The sequence below is a fragment of the Papaver somniferum genome, chromosome 7 (genome assembly GCF_003573695.1).
Source record: "Papaver somniferum cultivar HN1 chromosome 7, ASM357369v1, whole genome shotgun sequence".
In the NCBI taxonomy this organism is placed as follows: Eukaryota; Viridiplantae; Streptophyta; class Magnoliopsida; order Ranunculales; family Papaveraceae; genus Papaver; species Papaver somniferum.
In genome coordinates this window covers 27,426,249-27,437,225 of record NC_039364.1, presented here as the reverse complement: position 1 = coordinate 27,437,225, position 10,977 = coordinate 27,426,249, and the positions used below count along the sequence as shown (strand labels likewise).

Sequence of the window (10,977 nt, the reverse complement as noted above, 5' to 3'; positions counted from 1 at the left end):
TTAGGCATCTTTTTCTTTTAATCATATTTTTTATTTGGTAAAGCTCGGCTTCGTTTTGGCCTCGCCTCCCCCTGTCCCAATTTGATTTGGTATGGCTCGGCTTCGCCTCGCCCCGATTTGAGAAGAACAGGTGAATATCACTCACAGGTGTGTAAGAAATCAGACATTTGAAAATTCATGTTATATGACTGTGCATGTAACACCGTGAGAAATCCATTTTATGAAATGTAACTCAAATTTCTTTTACGGTTTTGCTACTCTAGAAGATTTTATTCAACACATTATATAGGTATTTAGAGGCTAAAGAGAGTCATAAATTTTTGCTTTGGTGTGATATGACTTCGGCTAGTCCGGTCGTGCATTTTTGAGTTGGTGTCGCTAGGATTCGCCTCACCCCTTCAACATACATTTTTGATTTGGTGTGGCTCGGCTTCGCCTCGCCCCTATATATTTTTGATTTGGTGTTTGTTAGCTCTTGCCGATCATAGTTCGTCGCACCCGTCGCGTTTTTTGATTTTGGTGTACTACGTGTACAGATGAGTAGGTGACAATCAAAACCAGAATCATGTTATACATCAGTCTAAATGAATAAACCTTGATCAATTTTTAGGTGAGCATTTTGTATTAATTTCTTCTACTTTTGGTCCAATTTTAGTGAATTATTTCAGAACTACAAATGCTCATACCAAAAACCCAGTGTATTTGCTTCCATAAAAAATTAGCCTTTCATTAATTTTTGGATGAATCATTATTAACTGCATATAGTATGTATACATTAAACAAAATCTTTGGAACAAGATGAACATGATAAAAAAAATCACTTCTTCTATTTCGTTTTGATCCTCAAACATTTGAGCACATCATTAAGCCCAAACGTTATTTATGCACTCAACTTGAACCAAAATTCCCGACAGTAGTTTATGGCTTTATGCCTTCAACCGCAGATAGTAGTCTACGCCTTGAAGCTATCCTTTTATTATTGAATACTAATTACCTTTGCGGATGTGCTCCCCCATAGAAATATCTACTAAGTTTGGTTTTGGACCACCTGTGATAGACGTAGCATTATAGAACACTTCAACAACTCTGCCCAACGTTGATTTGATAATTCATCAAAATAAGAATAAATAAGAATGCTACAGTTTTGGTGATCCAAAAAGAGAAAAAAAAAATAGTGCGGATCAAAAATTAGAAGCAAACTGATGAGATGACCTCAAACCAAGAAACAAAAGATATAGTTTTTGGTATATATACTCGAAATCTATGTTTATTACTCATGTTAATAACTAACCTGAATTCCTTGGTAAGCATTCAATAGCAATATCTTTGAGCACCTCCTATACTAACAAATTTCCTGCACAAACAACGGCGGTCAGAAATTAGCCATTAGTCTGTTGTCCATGTGAGATAAGACATGTACTGAGAAACACAATTATTTGAAAAAACCCTCAAGGTTAAATGATTCAACACGTTCAACATGTTTACCCCTCTTTGTGGATTCAGATGCTCTTACAAATCGCAAAGCTTCCAAAAAACTCTTTTGTTCCAAATATTTATTGTCGTTAGTTGTTAATCAATCTACAAAAATAAAATTCAATTAACCAAAACTTCAAGAGTGTTCATTAGAATTCAAAAGTTGTTAGGTCTGCGCATAATAAAACATCTATCAGTTTATATTAGTAGCCCTAAAACAGAATACAACCATTACTACATATTAGTAGCCCTAAAAAAGAACACCACATAATCGAAATGCATTACAACATCAGCAAGAGACGGGAACTGGAGTTTTGACCTTCCAGAAAGCAAGAGACTCACTGCAAGTTAATCCATAAAACCCCCAAATCATACTTGATTGCATCACCTTCAGATTTAACGGAAAGAAAACTGAACATTCAGTGCAAAAATAAAAGAAAAAGCACAAAACAGGTGGAAGCACAGAATTATCTTCCTCTTCTTTGAATATGTCTAAATTAAGAAAACCAAAAGCTGCATATGAGAAAATCAAAACAAAAATCTAAAGAAGCAACACAAACCAAGCTACTGCTGAATTTCACACCTATAGCAGGGGAAGCAACACCCAAATTAATCTTCCATCTCCTTACTCTGAGAGTTGCAATAGCATGGAATTTTACCTTCCAACACCCAAGTGAAACTGAAAATTGCATTCAAATGAATCAAACAGTATAAAGAGAGAATCAAAATAGAAAACCTAAAAATCAAATGAGAAACCCTTAAAATCCTTTTGCATGATTCTGCAATTTAGATCAATCATTATCAGGTTTAGGGTAAACCCTAATAATGTGATTGATCAGGGTATCTTTTTCTTATTTAGAGATTTTGAAACGGAACAACGATGCCACAAAAAAAAAAAATACCCAGTCTACTAACATCCTAAATTTGTCAGTATTATGTCAGAAGATATCTCTCGGAACATCACAAATTTGTCTCTTAATGCTAGATGCTATGCATTTGAGGAAACATACTAGTCATATATAGTGAGAGCAGTCAAAGCACTATCGAGAAAACAAAATCCTATAAACTGAGCTTATAATTGATCTTAGAATTCAAGGAAATCCTTGTAAACTGAGCTTTAACTGATCTTAGAATTCAAAGAAATTAAATTATAAGGATGCAACTAAGAAATCAAACTGATGCACAAATCTAGAGACAAAGAGATTCTAACCTCAATTTCCTTGCTCAAAGTCTCATCCACCACCACCACCAAAGCTTGCAGGAGAGTATCAGTAAGATACTGAACACAGTGTGTACAATGCAGCCATTACTGCTCTCGACAAAACAACAGTAGCTCCATATTTGTGACTCTTAACTACTCTCTCCACAATTTGCGCCCTCTGCAAATGAAACCCAAAAAATGAAATTTACTGTCAAGCCTGATGCTAGTTAAGGACAAAGCACAATGATCAATACCACAGTTGGGAATATGTACATATTTGTGGCAAAAAAGCATTGAGACCAAGGAACGGCATATCAAAAGCAATATCATTTTCTCTGCAAATTTTATGTATATTATTTAATATACATAATTTAAGATTTTGTTCTAGAAATTCCATCGTCCCAAACTCTAAAACAAATGCTTTGAAGCGTAGATCATTATACTTATTAATCTTAATCTTCAAGCTACCAAACCATAGTATAAACTGTAAAAAAAGGGAGTTATGGGGCTCGAAGGTCCGAAATTCATGAGGACGGATAGGTAACCTCTGCAATGACAATGATAAAGTGTGTAAAGCCCATAACTAACAAAGCTTAATCGTGACTTTTCCTCTTATGCCTTAGGTAAAATTAATTGGGAAGAATTTAGCCAACTTGAATTTATGTTATGGAATCGCGGCTACAGATAAGCTCAGTATTCAGTTTACAAAACACAGTTAGCATGGGAAGGGATTATCTTGTCATGGGAAGAGAACAAAACGAAGTTACAGCAGATGTCCAATATCTTTTTCTTACTTTCTTTTTCAGTTGATAGATGTTGTGTACAAAATAAGCTACTAGAATTATGTACCTTCATAGAGAATTTAAATACTCTTATATTAACATATCTTTCATCTCCTCATCTTCTTTCGTTGCCACAGGAAAACACTATAAAAGGGTTTTCAGCATTTGCTGATATTTCCAGATGAAAGAGTAAGAAAAAAATAAAGCCAGAGAAGCGCGTTCTGCGAAGTTCAGAGCTGCAACGTCATACGCTAGAGTGCTCCTTTCTCTTCAGTTTAATATTCACCTATGCAAGAATGCTATTGAATATCAACTTAGGCACAAAAGGAAAGCACCATCTAAAAAAAATTACGTCTAAAAAGTAAAAGGCGTAACTGACCAAAATCCAAAGCAGAATACCATTTAAGATCAATCCAGTAAGTTTGTGAGCAGACAGGTTGAGTTACGTCAGTTAACAAAATTTGGCAATTAAGCCAATTCGTTCGTTAAAACTTATTCAATACAAACATTAACTACATTCCAATTGATAATCTCTCCAAACCCAGTGGAATCTGTGATAAAAAAGTGAGTTTTTCTTTTACCAAAATGATAGTCCAATTACCGATGGATTTTCAAGAAAAAATCGCGTTTGTGGAGAAGTCGATGAATGGTTGTCATTGGTGATGGTTATCTGGAGAAGTAAACCGAACTAACAAAATAAAAAACTGAGTGTGTTCAGTAAAAATAAGAACATGTGATGAAAAAATCGTACCTGATCTGGATTACGTATTTGTTTCAGGATTTTCTTCCTAAAACCCAACTTCACTGCAACTGCAACCTTCCCTATAGAATGAAACTCAAAAAGAAAAACCCTTCAAAGACGTAATAATGGACATGAAGAACAGAGAGATTATAGCAGGTTATGAGATAAAAAAACCAATCAAAAACAGGCAATCAAAACATGATCTGGATCAAAGACGCAGGATTTTGAGATGAAATAATAAGAGATCAATGGTTTGGTTTTAAGGTTTCGGCTTTCCTGTAATTTTTATAAATATATGAACCCTAACTAATATATTGATTTCTCAAGACATCATCAAAACCCTGTTATTACGTATATGTGCCCTACTTCTTTGATCCTGTTAATCAATAACACAATGAGAAATCAAGATAAAATAAATCTAAGGAGGCTTCATACATGATATAGTAAAATCCAATAGGAAAAACCATTACAATTTAAAGAGGATATTATTCTAAACCTTTGATTTATTTCAGTTTTCCTTCTTCTAAACACATTCGAAACATAATAAGTATCAACAATTTAAGAAAAGTCAATTTAAAGCATGTTCTTCGCTTAAAAGAAATTGCGGAATAGGCAGAAGGGATGAATACCTTCTTGGTCTTTTTATGAAAGGTGCAGGCGAAGCCTTGTTGGCCATTGTAGCAATATCTAACTCCAATTGAATTCCAACTCGCAACCTAATGTATCACCTGAAATCACAGAAGCAAATCGAATATGTAACGACAAAAAGAAGAACCATGAAAGAATATGTGTCATTTTTTTTACTTGTTGGATTTTGCTTCCACACATTAGTCCTCAGGCAAATCATGCTTTACTGGAGTTTTCCTCCACCTTCCTAAGAACTGAAAGTGCAGATACAAACCAATTAACATGCAATTGGTAGTGAGATATGAAAGGAGATTCTGTTATGTAGTGATTGCTAACATATATTGTTGCCTTCTTGCAAACACATGAAATGCCCCGATGCACAAATCATGACCTTTAGGTATCTAAAATAAGCATAATGCACAAATGCCATTCAAGACTAACACACAGCATCAACATCTACTTACTTGTATCTGCTCAGCCATCGCCAACAGCTGCAATTCCAAATTCAGTCCCCGCAAGTCTCAGAGCACACACACCAGAACCCATTACCTTAAACCAAACTGGTAATGGTTCAGGCTTTCAATTGATGGTCCTGGCTATCTCTTTATGGCTCGATTAGTTGCTCCAAAATGAAGCAAACCCATATCTGTTTACCAACCCTAACCAAACAGAGAAGAAAGAAGAAAATAACAATGAGCAGCTGTGAATAGACGAAATTAAATATTGGGCATCAATAACTCAGATTTTTTTAAAAAAAATTACCCCAATATCCAGTTTTCCTCTTCAGACAGGAGAAATTCAAAAACCCTAGATATCATAAGAAATTAAACTCTATGAATCTAAATCGACCTTTATTCAGACTGAAAATCAATCATCCACAATTCATGGTATTAAATCGAACAATTTCCTCACTAATTAAGAACCAAACCGATGATTAAATCGAATTCGACAATCCGATTTAAGAAATTAAAAAATTGAAAAAACCCAATTCATAACCGAACTCAAAAACCCTAGATATCATAAGAAATTGAAAAATACATCGGATTCGACAATCCCAATTACCTCTAATTTAAACACTAGCAGTAGCTCTAGATGAATGAATCTCCTTGAAAACAAACACAACAGCATGGATACAATAAGATTGATTTTGAGGCTTCATAGAGTTTGAGATCGAGGCGGCGAGAGATGGAGGGTTTTTAGGTTTTGTTCTACGTTTTTGCGGCATGAAACTGCATATGTTAGTAAACACATAGGATCCTAAATAATAAAACTGCATATGAACCTAAATCATGTAAGGTTTATACCTGTCCCAAGGTTGTATCATCATTATCCATGAACAAAGCATATCCTAGGGTTTGTTGTTAGTTTTTTTTTTTTTTAATTATTATGTTTTGTGAGCGAAATAGAAAAGTGGTTCCGAGAGTTTCGTATGTGTTTTTTTGTTTTTGTTTTATGTTTTGTGGGCGAAATTTGTATGGGAATTCCTCTTTTTCCTCTCATTTGAGAAAAAGTGAAACAAAGCAATTCTGTGAGTGGGTGAAAGTCACCGTTAAACATGGAACCTTATGAGCTTAGGATTTTAAAGGAGTTATATATATATATATATATAATAAAACTAGTGACAAAACCCCTAGGTGAACAAACTAGTGATAAGAAAAAACCGGTCATATTATTTCTACCAAATAAAAACCGTTTCAAATAAAACTGGGACAAAAACCCCAAGCTAAATAATAATGTGTAAATTTAGTTTTTGTTACTTTAAAAAAAAGACAAACATGCCCTTGACCTTTTCTTCTTCTTCTTCTCTGATTTCTTTCTTCTTCTTTCTTCCGTCTCCTTCTCCCACCACCATCATCACCAGCAGCAACAATGGATCTCCACGAAGACCAACAATAATTTTATTCTCCCCCGACACACCACTACACGTCCGTATCTCACCACTACCACCACCCTCCTACGCCTCCTTCAATTCCTTCATTCGGAACTTCTTTATTACTTTGTTTCGTCACCAACCGCAAGAAATAAACGAAAAGTTTCGATCAGATCCGATCGAAACAAAGTAATGAGAGCTTTTCCCCCTTGTGTAAATTCAATCGTCGTCGTAATTTGAGTCTTACACAGAGAGAGAGAGAGATAAAGAGATCAGTTATTAGTTAAAGTAACCTGTAATTACAATTGAAGAACAAGAAGAACATATATGGGTTGGTGACGAATTGATTCTGCTGCTGATGAGTACAATTGAAGCAGGAGAAAATTGAAGATGAAATTGAGTCCGTTCTTGAGAGAGGATGGAAGGAACTATTGAGTTCTGAACCGAGAAATTCAAGGGATTGAGAAGATGTTTATGTTGCTGTGGATATCAGAGAAGAAATCAGAAAATGAAAAGGATAAAATGGGTTTGTTAAAGATGGGTATTCGATTCGAAGAGTTTGTGAAGATTTAGAAGATAGGTTTAACTTGGATTTGATTTCCAGTTGAACAAGGGAAGTTTTGGTTCGATTCAGAGAAGATGGGGTCGTATTAGGGTTTCCTTGAACTGAGATTTGAAACTGGAAATGCTGCAATTGAGAAGAATTCTAGATGGGTTTGATTTGTTTATGTTGTTGCTTTTGAGAACAATACATGGAGATAGGAATGGCGACAGTAAGCTGAAGATAATGTTGCTAATGATGGCGGAGACTGAAGCTAGAAACTGAGATGAAGTGATGGTTATGAGCTACAGGGAATAAAAGGTTTGCAAATTGTGTAACTGATGCTGAACTGAAGTAGCAGAATGAATGAAGTCACAGATGAACTGGAGTTACTGATGGAACTGCAAGGAGGAGGAGTTGTGCTTTGAAAGGCCTGAACCTAGATGTATGTTAGGATAGGTAAAAATTACAGGATCTAATGGGTTTTGAACTGCAAAGAGAACTGCAGCTGAAATGAACCAGTGATGTTACAGAGATGATGGTTGGGCATATAACAAGAATTGGCAGATGATGGTGGTGTTGAATCTGTGACTGAGGTGGGGCAGTTGTGAAGTTGCAGGTACATCTCAAGGAGGAGATGTTATGCTTGCATTTAAATGGATATGTTCGATGCTCAAGTGCAGGCAGTTGGAGTTGCTGCTACAGGTGGTTGAATTGAAACTGAAGTTGTTGTTGATGGAGTTTGAAATGGAGGTAGTGCTACATTAGACGAGCAGTTGAACTGAATTAAAGAAGTGTGGTTGCAGAATGGATGTAATGGAAGTTAGTATGTGCAGAATTTGGAGGCCGGGATAGTCTGTCATGTTGCTGTTGTTTAGAAGGGATTGCGAGATAAAAAGAAGTGCAGGCCTGAAGTTCAATTGCAGTTTCTGGTGGAGAGTTTAATGGAAGCATCGCAAGTGGTTTTGTTTGTGGCAGGAGATGTAAAGTTGCAAGAATTGAACTACAGGACCTGGCTGTTGTATATTGAAAGTGGTAGTAAAAGTTCGTTGCTCGGACTTGTAAAGATTTAAAAATGAAAATATATACACAATATTTGTCACAATGGGCGAGAGGTACTGGGACTAGGATTCCGCCAATTTCATTTCTTAAGGTTCAAATAATAATTCTTTTATCAATAATAGCTCAAAAAATATATTAAATATATCGACTCTAATTTTTTTGCCAAGATTGATTCTCAAAACATTGATTGTAAGTCCTAAGCATGATGTATCAAAACACTTAAGCCAAGCATACATCATCAAATTAAATAACAACCAATTAATTCAAATCATATTTCAATTTTAAATTAATGCAAAAGTCATAAAAAAGAATTAAATGAAATTACCCCAAGTATGAAGTTTGGCCTCCTCCGTCGTCCCAGTGTTGGGTTTTAGCTCATCATAGTAAAAATGCTCTCAAAATAATTATTTATTGCTCAAAAAGTTGTTTACAAATGATAAAAATGAGTAAAACAATTGAACAGAAAAATCGCAACAGAAATAACTGTTGCAAAGGCGCTGTTCAGCTGTTACAAAAAGAACGATAAATGGTAACTGCTGTTGTACGAAGAACTACGACCCACGCGTGTGCGTCTTATACACTGTTGATAAACGACTGCTTCTGCGAGTCCGTTCTTCGTGTTCTTCATCTTCATCAATGGCAGCAGCAGCAGCAGAGAGAAATCATGGTTCTTGATCTGCAGCGTTCCTTCTCTCCTCCCAACTCTCGACAGCCTCTCTAGTACTCCCAGGGAACATATTTATACACCTATAGCTCGTTGAATCTCCCTCAATTACTCCATATAATTCTCTTTAACTCGGCAGTAAAGAAAAATATTCTTGGGAATATTTTCTTTCCATTCTTGCTCTGGTACGCATAGATTTCCATCCTGGTCACTCTAGAAGTGCTTAAACACGACCCAAAACGTTTCTAGAGCCCTCATGCATGAGAAGAACACGCTCAAATCTTCTCCAATCCCGTGTCCAACCCGTGTTTCCCTGTTTTGCTTCCGTGAATTGTCCAGCTAATTATGGCCAAATTTGATCGAACCAAAAGCCCAAAACGTGTTCCTTAACCTATATCACATCTTCCTACCAAGTTTGAGCCATTGAATCGCACCACAACACCTTCATTTTGTCGATTGAAATTCTGCCAGTTGATGAATCAATTTTCCCGCCAAAAAGTTTATTTGAATTTGAGAAGAAGGTGCCCCTTATCCAGAGTGCTGGGGTGCGAATAGTAATTTGGGTGGAAATAGTAATTTTGGGGTGGAAATGATAATTTTTCTGGGATTCTGGGACGTTTCCGGTGCATTTCTGGGGTGCCTTTCAGTGCATTTCTCCGGGGTGTAAAACATTACTTATTGAGCAACTCTTTCTACACAAGGGTATTTCTCCAAAAACACCTAAACAAACATAAAAACACCACAATAAGCAAAAATGGGTACTAACAAAATACACAAAAGAGATGAAAATAGACACATAAATGCGTCTATCAAATACCCCCAAACTTATTATTTGCTAGTCCTCGAGCAAAATTTATTCTTGAAAAGTGACCGAGTTAATCTCGGGTGGGTTTATCAGAGGTGTACCCACAAAAACCAATACTCCAGACCCTAGCTATCTACGCAGAACCTTGGAAAGCACTAAAGAACCTCCTTGGTTGGCATACAATTATTGACTCTAAGAGGAAGAACCCTGATGCGAAATTCCAATTGCTGTACACGAGTTTGCACTCAAGCAGACTAAATCCATAAGGACAGAGCTCTACTAAGATAGTTTCACGATGGACATCATATCGGAGTCAGACTAATCACATGAAAGATTAAGAAGATGGAAAAAGAAAAATGTAGATGGTTGAAAAGTGAACGGTGTTTCCCATATCTGTCTGAAGGCCTCTGCCAAGATGAACCTAACCTAAATGACTGAGATACCGGTCTGACTAATATTAACACACTGGCATATACAAGGGAACCAGTGGTCAATAACTTAAATCTAGATCAACAAACTGGCAAATACAAGGGAACCAGCAGTTGACTACACATAACAATAACCATTTTTTTTTTTTTTTTTTTTTAACTTAACGGCATGAATAGATCTTTTGGATCCAAGCGCATGCTTCTTGTCAGCAGATTACACGATAGTTCCCACGGGTCCTGCATTCCACGCTTGCTTAGGCGACGGAAACAGGGAGAACACACGCATATTGCTATCCAAGTGTTAATACTTATTCCGATTGGTCTAACTGGTCCGGTCTTTTTTTTTTTTTTTTTTTTTGAAAAGGTAACTCAGTCACTCTATTTCACCCTAGCAAAGGTAACAACTTGAATCGTGTGCCCCACCAAATCACTTGAAACAAAAGAAAACTAAAAATAGAAAGTGAAAAGGACTCGACAAGATATGGCGAAACTATCATGTTATTTCTAACACCTGAGCTCTGTGCTTTTATGAATAGACTCTATAGATGTTTCCATCTAGTCAGATTGGTTCCTCAACTCCTAAAACAAAAATGTTTCCATCCACTTAGATTGGTTAGTGCTATCCTTAATACGCATAAATTTCTAGGCTCTGGAGTTTATTTATTGCAACTAAAAAGTTTCTCCCATACCCCCAAACTTAAATCTAACATTGTCCTCAATGTTCTAAAGATGAAACTAAAAGCATGAACAAGGAGAAATGTTACCACTTGAAGCAAAAGAGA

The 10,977-nt window shown here is 36.1% G+C and overlaps 1 long non-coding RNA gene across 20 annotated transcripts; it reads right to left on the bottom strand.

Moving 5' to 3' along the window:
- Positions 1-701: 701 nt before the first annotated feature.
- Positions 702-6,245, bottom strand: LOC113296790. Of its 20 annotated transcripts, none has more exons than XR_003333138.1 (11): positions 5,888-6,242; positions 5,290-5,484; positions 4,828-4,926; positions 4,208-4,278; positions 3,524-4,126; positions 2,684-2,852; positions 2,034-2,152; positions 1,793-1,861; positions 1,486-1,578; positions 1,292-1,354; positions 702-1,048 (listed from the first exon to the last, which is right to left on the bottom strand). It is a non-coding gene; the product is annotated as an uncharacterized LOC113296790 (long non-coding RNA). The 20 variants fall into 20 exon arrangements; XR_003333145.1 differs by having other exon boundaries at positions 1,816-1,861; XR_003333129.1 differs by having other exon boundaries at positions 2,057-2,152; positions 5,888-6,241.
- Between the last annotated feature and the right edge of the window lie 4,732 nt (positions 6,246-10,977).